The sequence below is a fragment of the Asterias amurensis genome, chromosome 3, assembly GCF_032118995.1.
Source record: "Asterias amurensis chromosome 3, ASM3211899v1".
Classification (NCBI taxonomy): Eukaryota; Metazoa; Echinodermata; class Asteroidea; order Forcipulatida; family Asteriidae; genus Asterias; species Asterias amurensis.
In genome coordinates this window covers 12,951,785-12,979,506 of record NC_092650.1, presented here as the reverse complement: position 1 = coordinate 12,979,506, position 27,722 = coordinate 12,951,785, and the positions used below count along the sequence as shown (strand labels likewise).

General features: G+C 44.8%; 1 long non-coding RNA gene across 1 annotated transcript; it reads right to left on the bottom strand.

The window, feature by feature from the left end:
• Positions 1 to 6,790: 6,790 nt before the first annotated feature.
• Positions 6,791 to 26,789, bottom strand: LOC139934574 (uncharacterized). The gene is made up of 3 exons (XR_011785718.1): positions 26,657 to 26,789; positions 19,198 to 19,323; positions 6,791 to 6,858 (listed from the first exon to the last, which is right to left on the bottom strand). It is a non-coding gene; the product is annotated as an uncharacterized lncRNA (long non-coding RNA).
• Positions 26,790 to 27,722: the final 933 nt, after the last annotated feature.

Here is a 27,722-nt window from a genome sequence, read left to right as displayed (position 1 = left end):
GTGTCACGTGGGAATTTTAGCGCATTTCCAGGCAGTGCAAATACGATGGCGAAGCGCATATCCTCAGCGTACGTAGCTCAATTAACATCTGTTGTGCAATCTCGAGATTGAGCAGCGCAATCAACAAATTGCTAGCTTTACGAACTCGCACGTGTACAATGCATAATCTGCATGCAGCGACCTCCCAGCCAGATACATTCCTACACACACACATTACGTCGTCGTCCGTCGATGCAATACTAGAACCATGGATCAACGCCGTATTTTCTCGTTAGAAAATGTGTACACCTTCTGTGGGATGATCATGGCTTTGCAGAAATTGATGTATGCCAAAATCATCTCTGTAGCCTCATCAATGTGGCAGATGTTTTAAAGACCTCTCAATCCCTATAGGCCTACTAGAAGCATGCCATTAGAGTAGCCGTAGTTCTTACAAGTGGTTAAGACAGTTTTAATCATTGAACATATTTGGGTATCAGTTGAACAGTGTTATGAACCGACGAGACAACCCGGCATAGATCATCATGTAAGTTTTAAGGCCGTTGTCCAGTCTGGATGGGCCTGCTTCGTCCACCAGTAACCCTGTCCGTCGGGTCCCTTGCATTGACGCCAAGCAGTTGCATGTCACTGGACATGGAGCTCTGCCACGTCTTGTGTGGTCAGCCAACAAGTGTGGCCCCACCCACAATTTACGTTGGTACAACTCATGACCCAGTTGGCATCCTCCTTTCTCTCCACATGACCGAACCACCTCAGCCTGTGCCTCCTCAATACAGTGCCGATCCCCTCCACTCAGACTCTCCTCCTCAGCTCCTCACTTGACATCCCGTCAGACAGAGACACCCCACACATCCCCCTAATCATTCTCATCTCTGCTCGTTCCATCTATTGATGGTGCCACACCCTTTTGGGCCGGCCATGTCTCGCAGCTGACACCATGCAGCTTTGGACACATGTGGTGTATACCTGGCCCTTCAACTTCAGGGACGGCCCCTTCTATGTAAAAAATGGGGCCAGCTCCCTGAACTTCTTCCATCCACTCCTCACCCCAGATGTCAATGCTGCATCTGAATAGCTCCCTCGGCACCCATCATGTCATCAAGGTAGCAGAATGACTCAACCATCTCAAACATGTCAAGAACGTGATGCTAGCAGCCTGAAGACTACCTTTCACGCAACTACATCACATGTGAACCCATGTCCTACAAATTGTACACTGGACTGACTTTGCAGCTACACCCTTCCCACGTTTCCATAGCATTCGTCAAGCATCCGTTCCGTTACCAAAACAGCAAACATTAGGCACAAAGATAGAAAATGAAGAGAAAACAAACAATCATCTTGGGTTGACCAAAGATCCGAGGGCCGGATGATGCAGAGGGCTTAAGATGACAGTATGTAAGCTTCTGATTTGATGATGGCTTAGAAACAGAATAAAAGATACCAAAAACTGGTTGGTGATTTTGCATTCAATGTCTGGTATGGGGTTTCTCAGTAGGTATCCTCAAGTGTCAGTTGATGCCTGTAAGTGTTGTAAGTGAGTTAGGGTTAGAGTAACGTTTAGGGTAAGGGTAAAGGGTTAGGGTGAGGATTAAGGTGAAGGTGAGAGTGAGGGTTAGGTTTATAGTTAGGGTTAGGCAGACCCCTACCTAGAAAACCCATCACAGACATCAAATGCAACATCACTTACTTAAAAGACAATTCACCTCAGTCAATCTAACATTTTTGTCAGTTTTGACACAGTCTCTCTCCTCCCTACATACCCAAGTAAGAAGCATGTCTCATCACCAAACAAGCCCTAAAAGTGGATCCCTTCATGACAGACCGCACAAGCCTCACTTCTTAACAAGTCAACAATCTTCTCATAACCTGTGCATTTTTATCAAGCTCCAACTGTCAACTGGATTCCATCGAGAATGTTGATATTCACCTCTGCTCTTCTATGTTGATGATACCTTTGAAGTTTGACCCAGCTACAAGGCAGTTCCTCCAACACCTAAAAAACCAGCAGCCACTGATCAAATTCACCATGGAACAAGAGAAGAACAACACATAGATGTTCAAGTCACCAGAAAAGCAGATGGCACCCTCGTCCATACAGTACACTACACCGGAAGCAGACACAATGACTGGTTTCCATACAACCCTTCATTCCATTATCTACACTTCAAGTCTGCCATCCACAATACTTGAACCCACTGTGCCATCAACACCTAGAAAGCTTGTAGCACCACTTCACCACATCAAGACGCCACTGCAACTCAACCAATATAGAGCAGCATGCGGAGGAGGAAGAACTGCCATCTAGAGTGTCCCTGATGGACTCGCTGTTGGCTCCTGTAGGTTGGTAAAAACCCACCTCTCGTTCCCATAACTGTGCAGCGTGCAGTGGAGGCAGCATTGCCGTCTAGAGCGTCCCTGGACTCGCCGACACGCCTGTAGATTGGTGAAAACCCAGCTGTCGTTCCCATTCCCGTTACTGTCCGTCGGCGGGAGGTCGCCTGGTGGCAGAGAAGTCGCGTCCCATCTGGGCCTGCTGCAGGCCCTGGGTGGGCATGCGTGTATTTGCTGCTCCTTAGGTTCCCACTAAACCCACCACTGGCGGGTCTCTGTGGATGTCGGCGAGGAATAACAAACGAGGCTTATTTGTGTTTCTTTGCCGCTGGTGCAGAGGTCCCGTCCCATAAGGTGGAGCGCATCACGCCGCTTGCGTGGGCCTACGGGTGGAAGGAACAATGCATCCAGGACGTCCTTACAGGCCAAAGTCGCTAGGGTGGAGACTCTTGTATATTGATCCAGGACAGTGCGCAGCCCAATATCCAGACAATGGAGGGACGCCACCATCATATAAGCCGGGATCGTCGAGTCCTCATTGCCAGCCAGCGTGAGGTATCCGGACAATAGAAGCAAGAAGGACGATGTGCGTATGCCGAAGCAAGACACCGAGTCCATTTTCCTAATTACCTCCTCCATTTTTCCCCGCGATTTGTCGGCAAAGGGAAGTTTTGGGGAGGTTGACACCCTGTCCGCGACCAGTTTGTCTAGCGCGGAGTCTGGCAGGACCGGGGTCGAAAAATATTTATCAAAATCCCCATTGGGGAACCGATAATATGAATCAGCCCGCTTGGGGTAAGCAATCCCGAAGAAGCTGACACGCGATCAGTACATACGCGGTCGAGTGGCATAGCCCAGAAAATGTTCCCACTCCTCGGAGCAGGGCCTGTCCTCCTCTTAAACAATTGCCGTTCAACGGGGGAGTCATCCATTTTTTCGGCGGTAAGGTCCAGCACCCAGGCCATGTCCCTCTGGACAAGGCGCAGTTCAGTCTCGACAATTGAGAGCCGTTGAACACTTGAGCCCAACTCGTCCTCTTCCGGTGATGAGTTGCCTAAGCCAGGGCTGTGCCTAAGCCATTTTGCTCTACATCCCAATCAGAAACATAGCACCCTGAAGGGTGTATGCTGATCCCTGTCTGGGATTGTGCGCGTGCACCCGTGCGTGACCACACACCACTCTGTTCCACAACACCCCTGTGCGGTGGTTGTGGGATGGTGGCTGGCGGAGGAGGCCAGTGCCCGGCTGACTGTGCATGGCAGGCCGCTCCGATCTGAGTGCACCCAGCCATGACTGGAGTGGTCGGGCTTGGTGTACGGCCCAGGAGTTTGGGCAGAGTCCTGGACTTCATGCCGGCCGGATATTGAGGCAGCTAATGTCTGGAATGCCATCAAGAATTTGTCCTGAAATAGCAGTTTGCTACCCTGATGACGTTTCCTATGGGCATCAGGCAAAGACACGTCAAGTGACCGCAAATGATGGTCCTTTCTGGGCTTCTGCCTCTTGTCTGATACCCGGTCCAGGACGAGTCCGAGGTCCTCTCAGAGGAAGCCCACTTACAGGGATATCCGGGCAACGGGTGAAACCCTAAGACGAGGGCGGGCCCTGTGAGTGGGGTATTCTGCGGGAATCCCAGGAACCCGACTCTGGACCATTAATCCTCTTCCCCATGGCAAGCGCCCCACAGCCTATGGCGTTGGCGGGTGCCGTTCGGGTTGGATAAACTCGTAAATACCGTCACCGACCATCTTGGGGGAATCCCCATGATTGGTGCGAGCCGGGTTCCCTGAGCCCTTTGGAGGGGGGATGCCCTTTGGCTTCAGAGACCTAAGGCGGTGCTGGGGAGCGGGCAGTGCGCATTGGAATGGAGCCACTCTTTGCCCTGCCTCTCTTGGTTGTTGCCCCGGCACTGGTTTTCTAGGCCTTGCAGTACTTCGACCTTTGATTTGGTTGACCAACGCACACTGACCGAAGAGAGAGAGAGAGAGCATCCCCTCTTTGATCGGTGGGTTCACCGGCTTACGCAGCCGAAAATTAGTAATGTGACTCTACCGAGAAGTAGAGTGAAGTAGACTTGAGTTGTTTTATTTAGCCAAACAAATACTTCAAGACCAATAAAACCTATAAGCAGCATGTACTGATCAGTGTGAATGAGGAGGACTTGTGGTTTGAAAGTTTCTTTCACGATCATTGCCAGTAAAAGTGTAATTGGTAGGCCTATAGAGAAATAATTTCAGAAGTAAAATATTAGTAAAAGTAGGTACAGAGGAAATCCCAGTGGGACCCAAAAGTTTGCTCCTAAAACTGTTTTTATTTCTTTATTCGTTTTGTTATTTATTCATTTATTTACTTGTTTGTTTATCAATATTTATTTATTTATTTATTTGTTTATCTATAAATATTTCTTTACATTCAATAATTTATTTATCTAGAAATATCTCTTGATGGGCAGAAGGGAAATCAGGATTGTGTATCTTGGGTTGACTGAAGAAACAATGACAGTTTTTTGCTGTGCGATGGCTTGAGCCTGACGGAAAGATCAGAGCTGCTTGGTGATTCTGCATTCAATGACAGGGATAGAAGAGGTGGACAGGACCACAGTCCACAATCAACCACAACCCTTACACTGAACCTAACTCTAACCCTAACTCAAGTCCACATCCTGATCCTGCAAACCTAAAAAACACTAAGCTACCAAGACACAACCAAAGCAAACTAATGCCACCATCTAAGCTATACCTCAAGACCAATCAATCGATATCATGTCGGCCACTGTGGTCATATCCACCAAGACTAGAACCATGAGGTGACTGACATTCTGTCCACCAACACTAACAGACGCCTACCAAGAAACCCTATTCCCACCACAAAAATGCAAGATCACCAGGCAAGCCATCATCACAACTATCTACTGTCATCCCAAGCCCCTTGCATCCTCCCTCTGTTTACTTGTACTTGTACCTTTATTGTTTTATGATCATATTATTGGGATGTTATTTTTCACCTTCTAATGATTTTGCTTTTTGTGGTTAAATGATAGTTATTATTGTTGTAAAGCGCTTGGGAGCATTTTGAATGGATTTGGCGCTTTATAAATGTGTTTAGTTATTACTTATTATTACTATTATGAGCAAACTGCTGGGTACCATTTCTTTAAACCAATTACTCGTTTGATATACGCGTTTCTAGTGGGTTTCATTCTGGTCTTCCTCACACACTTGATCTTTGATACTGCATTTTCCGTAGTAATTGCATGGTCCATTCTAAAAACATCACTGAAACATACGCAAACAATGAAAATGGGCAATTCCTCTTGGAAGGACACAAAAAGTGATGCTGCATGACTTATGCAGAATTATTTAAAAATTCAACGCTGTTTGTGATAACATAGGAAGTAACATTTGGCACTGTGGTTACACAAAAAAGTGCCTTTGCATAGATTTACAAAATTGATGCAATCTGTACTGACCTGATTCCATTCTTCTTCTTGCAAGCTTGAGTGTAGAACCGACCTTGACACAAACATTGATAATGCTTGATTTCCCATCAAACAAGAAGCCGTAAAGTCATGCATCTTGTTATGGTTCAACCACGTCTGGAAATAAAGTATGAGAACTTCAATTGAATGGGCAAGTTGTGATTTTAAATTTTCTGTGATGAACAAACAGAGGCATAAGAACCACAATGAGAGATAAACATAAGTATGCACCCATAATGGACTCTTCCACCAGAGGGACAACCTTAGCATAAGTAGGTGCCTGCCTCTGATCCCCCAGGGAAAAAGGAGATATTGGGCATGATTTCCAGTACCATCTGTCCCTCTTTGTTTGAGAGAAATGAAGCTTAGCAAGGTAGTTGCTTGCCTGTGACCCCCGGGAAAAAGGGAGATTTTGAGCATGATTTTCAGTACCCTCTATCCTTATTCTTATGAGGGTAACAAAGCATAACTTGGTAGGTGTCTGCCTATGCACGCAGCACCATTGATGATCTGGATAAAACATGTTAATAGCAAATGTAAGGACAATTGACAACCATTTTACTCAGAGCACTTTGATGCTACTTAGCAGCATCTACCTGCCAAGGTTACAATGCTGATGCAACAAATTATGATCAAAGATTTGTTATTTACACCCTATTACTTTCTAAAAGCTACTTTATACCAAGTACGAATTCTCCTGTTTCATCTGGACTCATGTCTGTCTAGACTTGTGCCTTTTTCAATTTTCGGTTTATTTTTACTAATGTAATGATAATTCTTAGCAGTATTACCTGAGCGCCCCTTGTTGCTCTGAGCAGAACACAAACAGTTGAAGACGTTTTTGAACATCTCATTCTCCTATGCTATTCAGGCCGCGTCTCTATCTGCAACTTGTCTTGAAGGATGATGGCAATAATTTCACTACAGTAAAGCTTCATGGCATCAAATGGCACTTGAGGGGCTTGAGCCACTTAAGCAGCCATTGCATGAGGCCCTGATGGAATGCCTCCCTGCTCATCTTCCAACACATGTGTTCCAAACGATTCCTGCAAGGGCATTTAAAAAAAGAAATGGGGTTTGAACGAGGACAAATTTACTGGAGCAGGACTTGCAAGTCCAGCTCCAGTCAGTTTGCCTTGTTCAACCAACATTTTTTAGATCTACCCAGTCAGTTTCCTTTCTGGTTTCTTACTTAATGAGTAAAACAAGTGTCCAAAACACAGTGAAAAACCTAATAATGTCACAGGATAAAACAGACCATGCAACCTACTAGCAGATTTGATAATACCATTTGATTTTATGATGTTATGAGACGAACCACTGTACTACACAGGTCATTGGTGCGTAAATTTTTCTTTGTAAAACCCCAAAAACCGTAAACATTACTGCGACAAACGCTCTGCTAACAAACAGTTAAACAAACAGACCTTCATTTTTGAGGAAAGCGATCGCGCTTGCGCTCCTACCGCGCTTGCGCTCCTACCGTGCTCCTGGGACCGTCTTCAGGTGCGCGATCGACAGTGCTCCTCCTCGATTATTACGGTGTATTTTACTTAGAACACAAAAGCAGATTTCACGCCTGTAGTTGTTGTTACTATGAGTGCGACAATAAATAAAAGAAACATTTAACGCTAGAGGACGCTTTGGAACAACGCACTAGCGTGATATTAAACGCCCTCTATTGGTAAAATCTACCCGAACTAGCAATAAACGCAATGAGACGAGACTCGACGTGTCACGTGGGAATTTTAGCGCATTTCCAGGCAGCGCAAATACGATGGCGAAGCGCATATCCTCAGCGTACGTAGCTCAATCAACATCTGTTGTGCAATCTCGAGATTGAGCAGCGCAATCAACAAATTGCTAGCTTTACGAACTCGCACGTGTACAATGCATAATCTGCATGCAGCGACCTCCCAGCCAGATACATTCCTACACACACATGTTACGTCGTCCGTCCGTCGTTGCAATACTAGAACCATGGATCAACGCCGTATTTTCTCGTAAGAAAATGTGTACACCTTCTCTGGGATGATCATGGCTTTGCAGAAATTTATGTATGCCAAAATCATCTCTGTAGCCTCATCAATGTGGCAGATGTTTTAAAGACCTCTCAATCCCTATAGGCCTACTAGAAGCATGCCAGTAGAGTATCATAGTTCTTACAAGTGGTTAAGACAGTTTTAATCATTGAACATATTTGGGTATCAGTTGAACAGTGTTATGAACCGTCGAGACAACCCGGCCTAGATCATCATGTAAGTTTTAAGGCCGTTGTCCAGTCTGGATGGGCCTGCTTCCTCCACCAGTAACCCTGTCCGTCGGGTCCCTTGCATTGACGCCAAGCAGTTGCATGTCACTGGACATGGAGCTCTGCCCTGTCTTGTGTGGTGAGCCAACAAGTGTGGCCCCACCCACAATTTATGTTGGTACAACTCATGACCCAGTTGGCATCCTCTTTTCTCTCCACATGACCGAACCACCTCAGCCTGTGCCTCCTCAATACGGTGCCGATCCCCTCCACTCCGACTCTCCTCCTCAGCTCCTCACTTGACATCCCGTCAGACAGAGACACCCCACACATCCCCCTAATCATTCTCATCTCTGCTCGTTCCATCTACTGAAAGTGCCACACCCTTTTGGGCCGGCCATGTCTCGCAGCTGACACCATGCAGCTTTGGACACATGTGGTGTATACCTGGCCCTTCATCTTCAGGGACGGCCCCTTCTATGTAAAAAAAAGGGCCAGCTCCCTGAACTTCTTCCATCCACTCCTCACGCCAGATGTCAATGCTGCATCTGATAGCTCCCTCGGCACCCATCATGTCATCAAGGTAGCAGAATGACTCAACCATCTCAAACATGTCAAGAACGTGATGCTAGCAGCCTGAAGACTACCTTTCATGCAACTACATCACCTGTGAACCCATGTCCTACAAATTGTACACTGGACTGACTTTGCAGCTACACCCTTCCCACATTTCCATAGCATTCGTCAAGCATCCGTTCCGTTACCAAAACAGCAAACATTAGGCACAAAGATAGAAAATGAAGAGAAAACAAACAATCATCTTGGGTTGACCAAATATCTGAGGGCAGGATGATGCAGAGGGCTTAAGATGACAGTATGTGAGCTTCTGATTTGATGATGGCTTAGAGACAGAATAAAAGATACCAAAAACTGGTTGGTGATTTTGCATTCAATGTCTGGTATGGGGTTTCTCGGTAGGTATCCGAAAGTGTCAGTTGATGCCTGTAAGTGTTGTAAGTGAGTTAGGGTTAGAGTAACGTTTAGGGTAAGGGTTAAAAGGTTAGGGTGAGGATTAAGGTGAAGGTGAGAGTGAGGGTTAGGTTTATAGTTAGGGTTAGGCAGACACCTACCTAGAAAACCCATCACAGACATCAAATGCAACATCACTTACTTAAAAGACAATTCACCTCAGTCAATCTAACATTTTTGTCAGTTTTGACACAGTCTCTCTCCTCCCAACATACCCAAGTAAGAAGCATGTCTCATCACCAAACAAGCCCTATAAGTGGATCCCTTCATGACAGACCGCACAAGCCTCACTTCTTAACAAGTCCACAATCTTCTCATAACCTGTGCATTTTTATCAAGCTCCAACTGTCAACTGGATTCCATCGAGAATGTTAATATTCACCTCTGCTCTTCTATGTTGATGATTCCTTTGAGGTTTGACCCAGCTACAAGGCAGTTCCTCCAACACCTAAAAAACCAGCAGCCACTGATCAAATTCACCATGGAACAAGAGAAGAACAACACATAGATGTTCAAGTCACCAGAAAAGCAGATGGCACCTTCGTCCATACAGTAGACTACACCGGAAGCAGACACAATGACTGGTTTCCATACAACCCTTCATTCCATTATCTACACTTCAAGTCTGCCATCCACAACACTTGAACCCACTGTGCCATCAACACCTAGAAAGCTTGTAGCACCACTTCACCACATCAAGACACCGCTGCAACTCAACCAATATAGAGCAGCCTGCGGAGGAGGAAGAACTGCCATCTAGAGTGTCCCTGATGGACTCGCTGTTGGCTCCTGTAGGTTGGTAAAAACCCACCTCTCGTTCCCATAACTGTGCAGCGTGTAGTGGAGGCAGCATTGCCATCTAGAGCGTCCCTGCACTCGCCGACACGCCTGTAGATTTGTGAAAACCCAGCTGTCGTTCCCATTCCTGTTACTGTCCGTCGGCGAGAGGTCGCCTGGTGGCAGAGAAGTCACTTCCACAACATCCCAGGATACCGCAGGGCAGATGTACGAAAGTCGCGACCCATCTGGGCCTGCTGCTGGCCCTGGGTGGGCGTGCGCGTATTTGCTGCTCCTTAGGTTCCCACTAAACCCACCACTGGCGGGTCTCTGTGGATGTCGGCGGGGAATAACAAACGAGGCTTATTTGTGTTTCTTTGCTGCTGGTGCAGAGGTCCCGTCCCGTTAGGTGGAGCGCATCAAGCCGCTTGCATGCGCCTACGGGTGGAAGGAACAATGCATCCAGATCATCCTTACAGGCCAAAGTCGCTAGGGTGGAGACTCTTGTAAATTGATCCAGGACAGTGCGCAGCCCAATATCCAGACAATGGAGGACCGCCACCATCATATAAGCCGGGATCGTCGAGTCCTCATTGCCAGCCAGCGTGAGGTTTTTGGACAAGAGAAGCAAGAAGGACGATGTGCGTATGCCGAAGCGAGACACCGAGTCCATTTTCCTGATTACCTCCTCCATTTTTCCCCGCGATTTGTCGGCAAAGGGAAGTTTTGGGGAGGTTGACCCCCTGTCCGCGGCCAGTTTGTCTGACGTGGAGTCCGGCAGGACCGGGGTCGAAAAACATTTATCAAAATCCCCATTGGGGAACCGATAATATGAATCAGCCCGCTTGGGGTAAGCAATCCACGAAGAAGCTGACACAATGCCCTCGATGCGATCAGTACATACGCGATCGAGTGGCATAGCCCAGAAAATGTTTCCACTCCTCGGAGCAGGGCCTGTCCTCCTCTTAAACAATCGCCGTTCAATGGGGGAGTCATCCATTTTCTCGGCGGTAAGGTCCAGCACCCGGGCCATGTACCTCTGGACAAGGCGCAGTTCAGTCTCGACAATTGAGAGCCGTTGAAAACTTGAGCCCAACTCGTGCTCTTCCGGTGATGAGTTGCCTAAGCCAGGGCTGTGCCTAAGCCATTTTGCTCTACATCCCAATCAGAAACATAGGACCCCAAAGGGTGTATGCTGATCCCTGTCTGGGATTGTGCGCGTGCACACGCGCGTGACAAGACACCACTCTGTTCCACAACACCCCTGTGCGGTGGTTGTGGGATGGTGGCTGGCAGAGGAGGCCAGTGCCCGGCTGACTGTGCATGGCAGGCTGCTCCGATCTGAGTGCAGCCAGCCATGACCGGAGTGGTTGGGCTGGGTGTACAGCCCAGGAATTCGGGAAGAGTCCTGGAGATATTGAGGCAGCTAAAGTCTGGAATGCCATCAAGAATTTGTCCCGAAATAGCAGTTTGCTACCCCGATGACGTTTCCTATGGGCATCAGGCAAAGACACGTCAGGTGACCGCAAATGATGGTCCTTTCTGGGCTTCTGCCTCTTGTCTGATACCCGGTCCAGGACGAGTCCGAGGTCCTCTCAAAGGAAGCCCGAGTTACAGGGATATCCGAGTAACAGGTGAAACCATAAGACGAGGGCGGGCCCTGTGAGTGGGGTATTCCGCGGGAATCCCAGGAACCCAACTCTGGACCATTAATCCTCTTCCCCATGGCAAGCGCCCCACAGCCTATGGCGTTGGCAGGTGCCGTTCGTAAAATACCTTCACCGACCTTCGTGGGGGAATCCGCATGGTCGGTGCGGGTCGGGTACCCTGAGCCCTTTGGAGGGGGGATGCCCTTTGGCTTCAGAGACCCGAGGCGGTGCTGGGGAGCGGGCGGTGCGCATTGGAATGGAGCCACTCTTTGCCCTACCTCTCTTGGTTGTTGCCCCGGCACCGGTTTTCTAGGCCTTTCCGGACTTCGACCTTCGAATGGGTTGACCAACGCACGCTGATCGAAGAGAGAGGGAGAAAGCATCCCCTCTTTGATCGGTGGGTCCACCGGCTTACGCTGCCGACTGAGGCTGCGGGGCCGATTGAAGGGCTGCAAGCCAGGCAACGGAGTGTCGCGAGCGCAGCCCTCAGAGAGCTCTGACTGTCCCGGGGGCGTTGTGGGTAGGCAGTGGAGGGGGCTATTGTGTGTTTGTGGAAGTCTTAGCATCATTGCCTTGCGACATAGGGAATATGCAAATTAGTAGTTTGACTCTACCGGTAAGTAGAGTGAAGTAGACTTGAGTTGTTTTATTAAGCCAAATAAACACTTCAAGACCAGTAAAACCTATCAGCAGCATGTACTGATCAGTGTGAATGAGGAGGACTTGTGGTTTGAAAGTTTCTTTCACAATCATTGCCAGTAAAAGTGTAATTGGTAGGCCTATAGAGAAATAATTTTTAGAAGTAAAACATTAGTAAAAGTAGGTACAGAGGAAATCCCAGTGGGACCCAGCAGTTTGCTCATAAAACTGTTTTTATTTCTTTATTCGTTTTGTTATTTAGTCATTTATTTACTTGTTTGTTTAACAATATTTATTTATTATTTATTTGTTTATCTATAAATATCTCTTTACATTCAATAATTTATTTATCTATAAATATCTCTTTACATTCAATAATTTATTTATCTATAAATACCTCTTGATGGGCGGAAGGGAAATCAGGATTGTGTATCTTGGGTTGACTGAAAAAACAATGACAGTTTTTGGGTGTGCGATGGCTTGAGCCTGACGGAAACATCAGAGCTGCTTGGTGATTCTGCATTCAATGACAGGGATAGAAGAGGTGGACAGGACCACAGTCCACAATCAACCACAACCCTAACACTGAACCTAACTCTAACCCTACCTCAAGTCCACATCCTGATCCTGCAAACCTAAAAAACACTAAGCTACCAAGACACAACCAAAGCAAACTAATGCCACCATCTAAGCTATACCTCAAGAACAATCAATCCATATCATGTCGGCCACTGTGGTCATATCCACCAAGACTAGAACCATGAAGTGACTGACATTCTGTCGACCAACACTAACAGACGCCTACCAACAAACCCTATTCCCACCACAAAAATGCAAGATCGCCAGGCAAGCCATCATCACAACTATCTACTGTCATCCCAAGCCCCTTGCATCCTCCCTCTGTTTACTTGTACTTGTACCTTTATTGTTTTATGATCATATTATTGGGATGTTATTTTTTCACCTTCTAATGATTTTGCTTTTTGTGGTTAAATGATAGTTTTTATTGTTGTAAAGCGCTTGGGAGCATTTTTAATGGATTTGGCGCTTTATAAATGTGTTTAGTTATTACTTATTATTACTATTATGAGCAAACTGCTGGGTCGCGATGGTATCTCGTATATTCCTATTTTGTTAATACTTTACATTTTTAAAGTACTATTTCTTTCAATCAATTACTCGTTTGATATACACGTTTCTAGTGGGTTTCATTCTGGTCTTCCTTACACACTTGATCTTTGATACTGCGTTTTCCGTAGTAATTGCATGGTCCATTCTAAAAACATCACTGAAACATACGCAAACAATGAAAATGGGCAATTCCTCTTGGAAGGACACAAAAAGTGATGCTGCATGACTTATGCAGAATTATTTAAAAATTTCAACGCTGTTTGTGATAACATAGGAAGTAACATTTGGCACTGTGAATTTTAGCGCATTTCCAGGCAGTGCAAATACGATGGCGAAGCGCATATCCGCAGCGTACGTAGCTCAATCAACATCTGTTGTGCAATCTCGAGATTGAGCAGCGCAATCAACAAATTGCTAGCTTTACGAACTCGCACGTGTACAATGCATAATCTGCATGCAGCGACCTCCCAGCCGGATACATTCCTACACACACACGTTACGTCATCGTCCGTCGTTGCAATACTAGAACCATGGATCAACGCCGTATTTTCTCGTTAGAAAATGTGTGCACCTTCTCTGGGATGATCATGGCTTTGCAGAAATTGATGTATGCCAAAATCATCTCTGTAGCCTCATCAATGTGGCAGATGTTTTAAAGACCTCTCAATCCCTATAAGCCTACTAGAAGCATGCCATTAGAGTAGCCGTAGTTCTTACAAGTGGTTAAGACAGTTTTAATCATTGAACATATTTGGGTATCAGTTGAACAGTGTTATGAACCGACGAGACAACCCGGCATAGATCATCATGTAAGTTTTAAGGCCGTTGTCCAGTCTGCATGGGCCTGCTTCCTCCACCAGTAACCCTGTCCGTCGGGTCCCTTGCATTGACGCCAAGCAGTTGCATGTCACTGGACATGGAGCTCTGCCACGTCTTGTGTGGTCAGCCAACAAGTGTGGCCCCATCCACAATTTACGTTGGTACAACTCATGACCCAGTTGGTATCCTCCTTTCTCTCCACATGACCGAACCACCTCAGCCTGTGCCTCCTCAATACAGTGCCGATCCCCTCCACTCAGACTCTCCTCCTCAGCTCCTCACTTGACATCCCGTCAGACAGAGACACCCCACACATCCCCCTAATCATTCTCATCTCTGCTCGTTCCATCTATTGATGGTGCCACACCCTTTTGGGCCGGCCATGTCTCGCAGCTGACACCATGCAGCTTTGGACACATGTGGTGTATACCTGGCCCTTCAACTTCAGGGACGGCCCCTTCTATGTAAAAAATGGGGCCAGCTCCCTGAACTTCTTCCATCCACTCCTCACCCCAGATGTCAATGCTGCATCTGAATAGCTCCCTCGGCACCCATCATGTCATCAAGGTAGCAGAATGACTCAACCATCTCAAACATGTCAAGAACGTGATGCTAGCAGCCTGAAGACTACCTTTCATGCAACTACATCACCTGTGAACCCATGTCCTACAAATTGTACACTGGACTGACTTTGCAGCTACACCCTTCCCACGTTTCCATAGCATTCGTCAAGCATCCGTTCCGTTACCAAAACAGCAAACATTAGGCACAAAGATAGAAAATGAAGAGAAAACAAACAATCATCTTGGGTTGACCAAAGATCCGAGGGCAGGATGATGCAGAGGGCTTAAGATGACAGTATATAAGCTTCTGATTTGATGATGGCTTAGAAACAGAATAAAAGATACCAAAAACTGGTTGGTGATTTTGCATTCAATGTCTGGTATGGGGTTTCTCGGTAGGTATCCGAAAGTGTCAGTTGATGCCTGTAAGTGTTGTAAGTGAGTTAGGGTTAGAGTAACGTTTAGGGTAAGGGTTAAAAGGTTAGGGTGAGGATTAAGGTGAAGGTGAGAGTGAGGGTTAGGTTTATAGTTAGGGTTAGGCAGACCCCTACCAAGAAAACCCATCACAGACATCAAATGCAACATCACTTACTTAAAAGACAATTCACCTCAGTCAATCTAACATTTTTGTCAGTTTTGACACAGTCTCTCTCCTCCCAACATACCCAAGTAAGAAGCATGTCTTATCACCAAACAAGCCCTAAAAGTGGATCCCTTCATGACAGACCGCACAAGCCTCACTTCTTAACAAGTCCACAATCTTCTCATAACCTGTGCATTTTTATCAAGCTCCAACTGTCAACTGGATTCCATCGAGAATGTTGATATTCACCTCTGCTCTTCTATGTTGATGATACCTTTGAGGTTTGACCCAGCTACAAGGCAGTTCCTCCAACACCTAAAAAACCAGCAGCCACTGATCAAATTCACCATGGAACAAGAGAAGAACAACACATAGATGTTCAAGTCACCAGAAAAGCAGATAGCACCCTCGTCCATACAGTAGACTACACCGGAAGCAGACACAATGACTGGTTTCCATACAACCCTTCATTCCATTATCTACACTTCAAGTCTGCCATCCACAATACTTGAACCCACTGTGCCATCAACACCTAGAAAGCTTGTAGCACCACTTCACCACATCAAGACGCCACTGCAACTCAACCAATATAGAGCAGCATGCGGAGGAGGAAGAACTGCCATCTAGAGTGTCCCTGATGGACTCGCTGTTGGCTCCTGTAGGTTGGTATAACCCACCTCTCGTTCCCATAACTGTGCAGCGTGCAGTGGAGGCAGCATTGCCGTCTAGAGCGTCCCTGGACTCGCCGACACGCCTGTAGATTGGTGAAAACCCAGCTGTCGTTCCCATTCTCGTTACTGTCCGTCGGCGGGAGGTCGCCTGGTGGCAGAGAAGTCGCGTCCCATCTGGGCCTGCTGCAGGCCCTGGGTGGGCGTGCGTGTATTTGCTGCTCCTTAGGTTCCCACTAAACCCACCACTGGCGGGTCTCTGTGGATGTCGGCGAGGAATAACAAACGAGGCTTATTTGTGTTTCTTTGCCGCTGGTGCAGAGGTCCCGTCCCATTAGGTGGAGCGCATCACGCCGCTTGCGTGGGCCTACGGGTGGAAGGAACAATGCATCCAGGACGTCCTTACAGGCCAAAGTTGCTAGGGTGGAGACTCTTGTAAATTGATCCAGGACAGTGCGCAGCCCAATATCCAGACAATGGAGGGACGCCACCATCATATAAGCCGGGATCGTCGAGTCCTCATTGCCAGCCAGAATGAGGTATCCGGACAAGAGAAGCAAGAAGGACGATGTGCGTATGCCGAAGCAAGACACCGAGTCCATTTTCCTAATTACCTCCTCCCTTTTTCCCCGCGATTTGTCGGCAAAGGGAAGTTTTGGGGAGGTTGACACCCTGTCCGCGACCAGTTTGTCTGACGAGGAGTCTGGCAGGACCGGGGTCGAAAAATATTTATCAAAATCCCCATTGGGGAACCGATAATATGAATCAGCCCGCTTGGGGTAAGCAATCCACGAAGAAGCTGACACGCGATCAGTACATACGCGGTCGAGTGGCATAGCCCAGAAAATGTTCCCACTCCTCGGAGCAGGGCCTGTCCTCCTCTTAAACAATTGCCGTTCAACGGGGGAGTCATCCATTTTTTCGGCGGTAAGGTCCAGCACCCAGGCCATGTCCCTCTGGACAAGGCGCAGTTCAGTCATCCCAAAAGTCTCAAACATCATCCCAATCAGACCCTGAAGGGTGTATGCTGATCCCTGTCTGGGATTGTGCGCGTGCACCCGTGCGTGACCACACACCACTCTGTTCCACAACACCCCTGTGCGGTGGTTGTGGGATGGTGGCTGGCAGAGGAGGCCAGTGCCCGGCTGACTGTGCATGGCAGGCCGCTCCGATCTGAGTGCACCCAGCCATGACTGGAGTGGTCGGGCTTGGTGTACGGCCCAGGAATTCGTGCAAATGATGCAAATGATGGTCCTTTCTGGGCTTCTGCCTCTTGTCTGATACCCGGTCCAGGACGAGTCCGAGGCCCTCTCAGAGGAAGCCCGAGTTACAGGGATATCCGGGCAACGGGTGAAACCCTAAGACGAGGGCGGGCCCTGTGAGTGGGGTATTCTGCGGGACTCTGGACCATTAATCCTCTTCCCCATGGCAAGCGCCCCACAGCCTATGGCGTTGGCGGGTGCCGTTCGGGTTGGATAAACTCGTAAATACCGTCACCGACCATCGTGGGGGAATCCCCATGGTCGGTGCGGGCCGGGTTCCCTGAGCCCTTTGGAGGGGGGATGCCCTTTGGCTTCAGAGACCCGAGGCGGTGCTGGGGAGCGGGCGGTGCCCATTGGAATGGAGCCACTCTTTGCCCTGCCTCTCTTGGTTGTTGCCCCGGCAATGGTTTTCTAGGCCTTGCCGTACTTCGACCTTTGATTTGGTTGACCAACGCACACTGACCGGAGAGAGAGAGAGAAAGCATCCCCTCTTTGATCGGTGGGTCCACCGGCTTACGCAGCCGAAAATTAGTAATTTGACTCTACCGAGAAGTAGAGTGAAGTAGACTTGAGTTGTTTTATTTAGCCAAACAAATACTTCAAGACCAATAAAACCTATAAGCAGCATGTACTGATCAGTGTGAATGAGGAAGACTTGTGGTTTGAAAGTTTCTTTCACAATCATTGCCAGTAAAAGTGTAATTGGTAGGCCTATTGAGAAATAGTTTTTAGAAGTAAAATATTAGTAAAAGTAGGTACAGAGGAAATCCCAGTGGGACCCAGCAGTTTGCTCATAAAACTGTTTTTATTTCTTTATTCGTTTTGTTATTTATTCATTTATCTACTTGTTTGTTTATCAATATTTATTTATTTATTTGTTTATCTATAAATATCTCTTTACATTCAATAATTTACTTATCTATAAATATCTCTTGATGGGCGGAAGGGAAATCAGGATTGTGTATCTTGGGTTGACTGAAAAAACAATGACAGTTTTTGGGTGTGCGATGGCTTGAGCCTGACGGAAACATCAGAGCTGCTTGGTGATTCTGCATTCAATGACAGGGATAGAAGAGGTGGACAGGACCACAGTCCACAATCAACCACAACCCTAACACTGAACTAACTCTAACCCTAACTCAAGTCCACATCCTGATCCTGCAAACCTAAAAAACACTAAGCTACCAAGACACAACCAAAGCAAACTAATGCCACCATCTAAGCTATACCTCAAGACCAATCAATCTATATCATGTCGGCCACTGTGGTCATATCCACCAAGACTAGAACCATGAGGTGACTGACATTCTGTCGACCAACACTAACAGACGCCTACCAAGAAACCCTATTCCCACCACAAAAATGCAAGATCGCCAGGCAAGCCATCATCCCAACTATCTACTGTCATCCCAAGCCCCTTGCATCTTCCCTCTGTTTTCTTGTACTTGTACCTTTATTGTTTTATGATCATATTATTGGGATGTTATTTTCACCTTCTAATGATTTTGCTTTTTGTGGTTAAATGATAGTTTTTAGTGTTGTTAAGCGCTTGGGAGCATTTTTAATGGATTTGGCACTTTATAAATGTGTTTAGTTATTATTATTATTACTATTATGAGCAAACTGCTGGGTCGCGATGGTATCTCGTATATTACTTTTTTGTTAATACTTTACATTTTTAAAGTAACATTTCTTTAAATCAATTACTCGTTTGATATACACGTTTCTAGTGGGTTTCATTCTGGTCTTCCTTACACACTTGATCTTTGATACTGCGTTTTCCGTAGTAATTGCATGGTCCATTCTAAAAACATCACTGAAACATACGCAAACAATGAAAATGGGCAATTCCTCTTGGAAGGACACAAAAAGTTATGCTGCATGACTTATGCAGCATCATTTAAAAATTTCAACGCTGTTTGTGATAACATAAGAAGTAACATTTGGCACTGTGGTTACACAAAAAAAGGGTGCCTTTGCATAGATTTACAAAATTGATGCAATCTGTACTGACCTGGTTCCATTCTTCTTCTTGCAAGCTTAAGTGTAGAACTGACCTCGACACAAACATTGATAATGCTTGATTTCCCATCAAACAAGAAGCCGTAAAGTCATGCATCTTGTTATGGTTCAACCACGTCTGGAAATAAAGTATGAGAACTTCAATTGAATGGGCAAGTTGTGATTTTAAATTTCTGTGATGAACAAACAAGGGCATAAGAAGCAAAATGAGAGATAAACATAAGTATGCACTCATAATGGGCTCTTCCACCAGGGGGACAACCTTAGCAAAAATACAAAAACTTTTTCATAAGTGCAACTAAACCAGTGGCCGCGCTGGAGTAGGCCTTACGAGGAGGATGGAAAGAGCAAACCAAAGTTGTTTATTTTATTTCAATAGCTTGTATAATCGGGAAGCTATTCTCATTTAAACATGGCAGAGGGACGTTTTGAGTCTGTCAATTTTTTACTGATTAAGGCGCCTTGTCAAAACCTCCCGAGCGTTCCTCTGCTGACAGTCCGCTGACTGGACAGCAAATACCGCCGTTGCTAAGAACCTCGGACAGTCCGCGGAAGAACGGCCATGTGTGTGAAGCGCAGCGAAGTTAATGAGCTGTACATGCCGGGCGCTATTGTTGCTATAACAATAAGTCTTATGAATAAACAAGTTGTATTTTCAGGTCATGAATATCAGCGGCTTGGACGCGGACCGGCCGTGCCCTGCCAGAATAATACATTTTCAACTCATGAATACCATCGTTCTGGAAGCGGACAGGCCGCACCGACAAGACAATTACACCATAATGTTGGGTGTGCCAGCCGACCCTCCAGTGCATAAGATAATCGCACACTTCATAAATCAGGGAACGATTTCGCCAGTATCGCATCGCAATTTGTGATGCAATTTGGATGATTTGCTTTGCAATTCTAAAAAGTGCAGCGCAAATGTTGCGATCCAATTTGCGATGCATATTTAGCAACATTTATGCTTGATGCAAAAATATAGATTTTTTATTTGAAACCATTCAAATTTAATCAATTTTCCCGCAAGAAAAACGATGCTAAATTGAAATCACCGCCGACGACTAACGTTTTCTTCCGTGATGTTGAATACTTTTACACACCGCTCTGGATATAGGGCAAAATCGACCAATGAAAACATTCGTTACGCACTATATGAAAATTCAACAGCCAATAGAAACACGTGTCTCTGAGACTGTGGCTTTCTCCCCTCATACATTGGATGAACCATATTTGCAAAAATTATGATTGGTAGGCAATTTTCAGTTTGCTACTAATTGCATCATACATGTCCTGTCTTCCCCTATGACAAATATATCATTGCCATAATGTTCCAAGATATTCCCGATAATAAACACTACCCGTTCCCATAAATCTTCCCTTATTAAAAAACAAATTCCCAAATTTATCTCATCCCGGTCCCGCAGTGTCGGTATAACTTGTTCAAATCCCGTCGTATCACGTTTATAAACTCATTCCTGTCTTGTTCCGTCCTGTAACCATGTCCTGTAAATAAACACATTCCCGTTCCATTTTCCCGTATAACTATACATGTATGTATGTAGTTTTATGCTAATCATGATCGTTGCAAAAGATAATATAAATTTTAAATTGTCCCCCGTCACTGCTACTCTGACGCCCACTTGGAATGGAGCTTGCACGTAGCCTGAAACTTTTTTCAGTCGAAGCCGGGAATAAAGAAAACCATTTCTACAATTCACATGGCATGTAGGCCCAACCAAGATTGGAGGAAATGGCTTTTAGTTACACATCCACCCTTACTTTGCTTTTTAATATAAGCAAAGGTAAAACCATTGTTAACCACCTGCGTTCCTCCGCGGTTCCGCTGATCAGCTAATAAGCTGGACCTTACAATGGCCGCCCTTTAACAGACTGGTGTCCACATTCACGCAGCAACGCTTGCTGATACACCATTTTGAAGTCAGGGGACACGACCATTGAGATGGCCTTTTGCGGAGACACGGTGTGTATCGGATAGTCTTGGTGGGATCCGGAAATTAGAAAAACAGAGCGCCCGCTACATTCATTCATTACAAGCGTGTACAGTTTTTGCCGTGCGTACAGTGGCGTAACCAGAGGGGGGGCAGGGGGGGCCTGCGCCCCCCCTCAGAACCCTTGCCCTCGCCCTCTTGCCCCCCCATATGAAATCACAGAAAAGTATATTCTTATAAGCCCTAATATATAAAACGTTTAGGGCTGCATAAAATGCTGCCGTAAAAAGGAGAACTTTTATTTATATCAGTATGTGGACTATAACGCAGTCATGAAAAATGCATGGAAACGTGCGCGCAATCGTATTGGCGGTAAATGTATGTTGTGGTTTTGCGGTTACAGAGAGTGCAGAAAGTCACAGAGTTCTGTTTAATACGTTGTGGTCTGAACGCAGATCAATAGCTCCGTTAACACAACTTAGTCAGATCATGGAGCTATAATGGTCAGATGCACTACAGAGAAATTTACTACAGCAAAATGGCCAGCGAAAAAGACTGCTTAGACCATTTCTTCTCCTTTGAAGCAACAATGGAATTGAGAGGTTGGCCTATTTTAAATAACCGTTTCATAACTAAATAGTGACTATGTTACACCAACAATTTCAATCCTGTAGTTTGATTTTTATTTTTTATTATTTAAATTTTTTTTACACTTGTCACATTAAGGCCGATTAAAAAAAGAAACATGTTTAGCGTCCGGGTTTCTCAAAAAAGGAAGGAGTAGGGGCTTTTTATTTTTTATTTCAGGATGGCCGCCATTCTTTGTTAAAATGTCAAATAGCCATTGTTTTTTCGACTGCTGAAACACACAAAACATTAATGAAACATTTTGGTCAAGGCATTCAGACAAGACATTCAGATTGTTTTTGCTGAGATCATTACAATATTTTCAGCATTTTCAGTCTGAGAAAAATCAACACAATATGTCCGTATTTCATGTGTTCGAAAAACTGGGCAAAAATCACATTTTTATTCACATGAATTAATTCAAAATAGTACTTTTGGAAAGCTGACAAATTTCTATAAGTACATCATGTGCTTTGGTTTCTCACATAATCATGAAAGAAAGAGCACCCTCCAGTATTCGTGAAAATAATCCTTCTTGTGGCAGTCGACAAAATGGACAGGCAGAAATTTAGAACAACAAGGTGGGCTAGGAAAGGGTTATGCTACAAGACCAATGGACAGAGTATGTTCCGTTCTAGGGCAACAGGTTACAGTTAGCCAGTCATCAAAATTGTTACATGAATGGACAGATAAACTGTCCAGCTTCAAGAAGCCGTTTGATCCAGGCAACTGCGCGGCGCAGTTCACAAGTTATGGCAAGTTACTATACGTAAAACGAGTAGCGGCAATTTTGATAGTTTTTCACTCCCCGCCATAGGCGCGAGAAAGAAAGTCAGAAATTTAGACGCGTCAATATCTGGTCCCGAAAACGCAAAAGTAAACTTAAAGGAACAATACAGAATTGGTAAGAAACAAAAATTGTGAAGATCACAGATTTACATAAAACTTACACGGTCTAATGATGATGATAGTAGAAAACATCCCTTGAAATATTTCTGTCTGAAATTGCATATAATATTTGATGAAAAACAAATAGTCTAAATTTGCGTTTGGAGTTTATCGCTCAGGGAGCGTTTTATTCATTTTTGTTTTGGCATCGAAGCAATGCAAAGTTTGTAATCGGTTTTTCACTATTCTCTCGTGACCCAGACGGCCGATCGTTCTCAAACTTCTACAGGTTTGTCAATGGTGGATTACATAAAGTGCTTACACTGCCAGCAACTGTTTTCGCAAGCAAAACCAATTCTGCAGGGAAAAAAAGTGAGTACTGAGTAGAAAATTGCCTTTTTTGAAAAAATTATTGAACGTAACTCAACAAAAGGGAAATACAAGCATTATGAATGTATATTGAGTAGGATGGGGAATGCTTTAGGTGTACAGTACACAGGAAACTTCAGTTCTGGCTGGCTAACGGTCGCAAAACTTTCACCCATCAACGCTGATTTGAAAAACGGGTACAACTATAGAATGCAGGTACACTTCGAAGCTTCGACTGCGCCTCCGCGGAGACGGAGTTGCGGTGACGTTCATACGTACACAGTACCCCGGAGTTGAGGTCGCGCTCTGTTGCTTAACTATAAATATTTGGCAACCTAGGGGGCACTCTGAAAGATGCACAACAGCGCCCTCATTAGGCTCGAAAATACACAACTGCGCTATAGCTAATGCGCAGCTGTGTTGTCAATTTATTTTATACGATAACTCACAAGACCATTAGATGATTATTTCAATAATTATGGGAACTCCGTACAAATAATTAATAACTATTAATATTGCCGTACTACATATTACCCCAAAAGAGGATTATTTCCAAAAGGATAATAATTAAAGGCCGAATCATAATACATTAGAGGATTATTTAAAAAAGGGAAAAAAGCCTGAATTCTGTACAATTATTAATATTGCCCTCATACACTTGACCCCATTAGAATAGAGGATTATTTAAAAAAGGGAAAGAAAGCCCGAATTCCGTACAATAATTAATATTGCCCTAATACACTTGACCCCAATAGAGGATTATTTTAAAAAGGGAAAGAAAGCCCGAATTCCGTACAATTATTATTATTGCCCTAATTAATCCCATTAGAGGATTATTTAAAAAAGGGAAAGAAAGCGCGAATTCCGTACAATTATTAACATTGCCCTAATACACTTGACCCCATTAGAGGATTATTTAAAAAAGGGAAAGACAGTCCGAATTCCGTACAATTATTAACATTGCCCTAATACACTTGACCCCATTAGAGGATTATTTAAAAAAGGAAAGAAAGCCCGAATTCCGTACAATTATTAATATTGCCCTCATATAAGCTTGGGCGATATCGATTTATTTTATTCACGATATATCGCCGACAATATATCACGATATTCGATATAATCGCGATTAATTAAATTTGACATCTCAGGGTTCGAAATTAGCGGTCGCCCGATTGCCAAATGCGAGTGAAAATAGCGGCGGGCGACTGAAAACCATTTCTCACTAGCCCGCCGGGCGAGTCAAATAATTATTCCTTTTCACATATAAATGAGGGTTCAGTGGCAAAATCCCACAGAAAACTTCTACTAAAGCTTTTAAATTAGTAAGTTTGACAATTCTAGAAACTTGCTAGATTTAATTTTGTCATGATCGGGACCGGAATTGCTGTCGTTCGTATCAGAAAACACGTACAATCAATTGAAAACACGATGCACAAACCACATGGTGCCGAGTATCCTCACAGTACACGGTCGCCCACTGGTGGTACATCCATGCAGTGTGCACAGCACATACACAACGCACACAGTCGTCCAAAGTCAATTCTGACCAAATCTCTGCACGCTGTGATTGGCCGTTGATGGCTGTTAATAAATTCCATATTCATTATGTTCTTGACTAGACTTCAATGCAGTACATGTTCATGAACGGAGTAAAGAATTGCCGCACGTTGTGCATAATGACTGCAGACTGTGCACAATGTACAGCCTTGGACAACCAATAACATGGACAACTTTTGCCAACAGAGGGCGTTACGGGGCAATTCATTAATTATTTCTCGATGTGCGTTGTTGACTGATCGTTGATTCATGAAGACTTTGTTGCAAACGGAGTTCAAAACATGTTCAAATCAACCGACCCCCTAACCACAAAGTCATTAAAGTTGTTGTTGATGGAAAAGGGATAGTTTAAGGTAAAAATTCAGATATAAAATCCTCAAAAAAAGCAATTTTAAGGGCTTCACTTTCGTGTTTTTTTTTTTTTTTTTTTTTTTTTTCGTTTTGAAAATTTTGTGTATAATTACATGTGGGCTAGTGAAAAACCTGCGGGCGATCAAGAATTTTGGTTGACTCGCCCGGCGGGCGATTGAAAAAAAAAGTTAAGGGAAACCCCTGATCAGTCTTCAAACTCCAAGTGAAAGTTGTAGAAGAGACAGTCATAGCATAAGAGAGGTGTTCTAATGACCTATTCTTCTGGTTTTACTCCAAACCTATGGGGTGCAAGATGTCTCAGCTAGCAAATACATCGCGATATTTAATCGATATCGAAATATATCGATATTTCGATTAAAACCAAATCCATCCAATATCGAAATCGTTTCCAAATTAATATCGCGATATTCGATAATATCGTGATATCGCCCAAGCTTACCCTCATACACTTGACCCCATTAGAGGATTATTTAAAAAAGGGAAAGAAAGCCCGAATTCCGTACTATTATTAATATTGCCCTCATACACTTGACCTCATTAGAGGATTATTTGAAAAAGGGAAAGAAAGCCCGAATTCCGTACAATTATTAACATTGCTCTCATACACTTGACCCCATTAGAGGATTATTTATAAAAAGGAAAGAAAGCCCGAATTCCGTACAATTATTATTATAACCATAATACACTTCACCCCATTAGAGGATTATTTCAAAAGGGGAAAGAAGCCTTCACGATTGCATCATATGCACGTCTTCCTAAAAACGCCCTCTATCGGCCATTGCCAACACCGCGACTCCGCGCCTCTGCCTTTCCCGTCTTCACGATTGCATCAAATGCCCCTCTTCCTAAAAACGCCCTCTATCGGCCATTGCAACACCGCGACTCCCCGCCTCCAGCTTCACCGTCTTCACGATTGCATCAAATGCACGTCTTCCTAAAACGCCCTCTATCCACTGCTTCACCTACCTCACCACTAACGTCACACTTTGACTCCCTACGACCCTAACATTTTATCTGTTGTATTCATCAATAGCACTCAATACAATCAAGTAGTATATAGTACGACCAAGTTACTTAAACCGTACGTGACCGCGACTCCGCCTCCGCGGAGGCGCAGATAGAGCTCCGAGTGGACCTGTATTCTATAGTTACTCCGAAAAACGTATAGCGTTAAAAAAAAACTAAATATGTGACCCCTATAAGGCTCACAGGGGAGCCTTATAGTTTCTAGAAGTAGTTCCAAGATATTTTGTTTTCTATGGATTTATTAATCTATATTGTTTTGGAAAACTGAATCCTTGTTTGATTTGGACAAGGTTAACGTTATCAATTGGTGAGTTATTCACAGCTACTTTTCACACACAAACTGACAGACTCGCTACTTACAAAATGTACGTGTTTCTCTGTGTTTTAGCCAAGGGAGAGTTACAAGTAGACTCTTTGCTTGGCAAGTCAAACCACACAAAATTCATCTATTCTATGGCCATGTTTACATCGCGCGCAGACATGGCAGGTTATAAAACACTACAAAATTTGCCTCGTTCTTTCTCCATGATTTGACACCTTGGTGACATATCCTACGAATACGATACATGACGAACCACGATACCGTTCAAGGAAAGTGCCAGTGAATTTACGTACGGACGCGAATTTCGACAGAAGAAGTTTAACAAAACAAAGATTTACCTTTTCTTGGTCATTTAGAACTGCGTCATAGGTTCCACGTCCCTACCATCTTACAAGATGGCGACTGCAAAATGTTCTCTTTGTTCAGTCATAGAAAAAGAGTCTATAAACGGTTTTTTGTAAACCAGCCCAGCGCTAGAAGTAGAACACCCTTTTCATGTGGCGAGAGGAACATAGACTGGTGCGCACTACGTGATTCGCGAGCTTCGCAGTGTGTGACGTCTGGTGCTCATCCCTGGGTCGATCCTGGTGTGTCACGGGGTTTTTTCCAGTACAAACGTGGGTAATTAAATTAAAAAAACGCCGCACACCGGGGTCGACCCGGGGAAGCTGAACGAACGCACCCACTGGCTGTTCGACGAAAGACCGTCTGTCGCAAGTCACAGCTAAAAAAAGCCATGTTAATTATGTTTGGCATTGTATGGCAACAATTTTAAATTGTTGCCAACAATGCCAAACAATTATACACATGGCCATAATTTTTAACGTCACACAACTATTCCACAATAAACAGTGCATTTATTTTTTAATACAAAGCTACCACTTGTGAGATATAGTATTAAAATTAATTGAAAGCTTGCAAAAAAACCAAAACAAAACGTTTGGCCGGTAAGTGTATTTAGGACATACCGACAATTGAAAAAAAAATCGGGCCCCACAACTGTGCCGCCGAAGTGGTCGCCAGGGTAAAATAGTAATCCGCCCGGGATATCCGCACGCCCGGACGGAATATAGTGGAGCTCTGCGATTTGTGTTTTAATTGTTCTAAATATACTTCCGTAGGGTCGAGAACATCGCTTGATTCTTGAATGTTTCTTTACGTGATTTGTTTATCACTGAGAACATTTTTTGCTTAGTAATAGAAAGTTTGTGTGCTTTATATAACAGGCTTTGTGAAATTGGGCCCAGGTGACTTGCCTCCGTGTTTTTGTCCTCATCTGCTGTTTTTACCACCGCTATATGGGAGTAACAGAGCGTCGGCCTCATTAATTTTTTAGTTTATTCTCATATCAATTAATTCTCATGTAAACCTTCTGGTCAACATCCGCGGGGCGCGCGCCCCGCG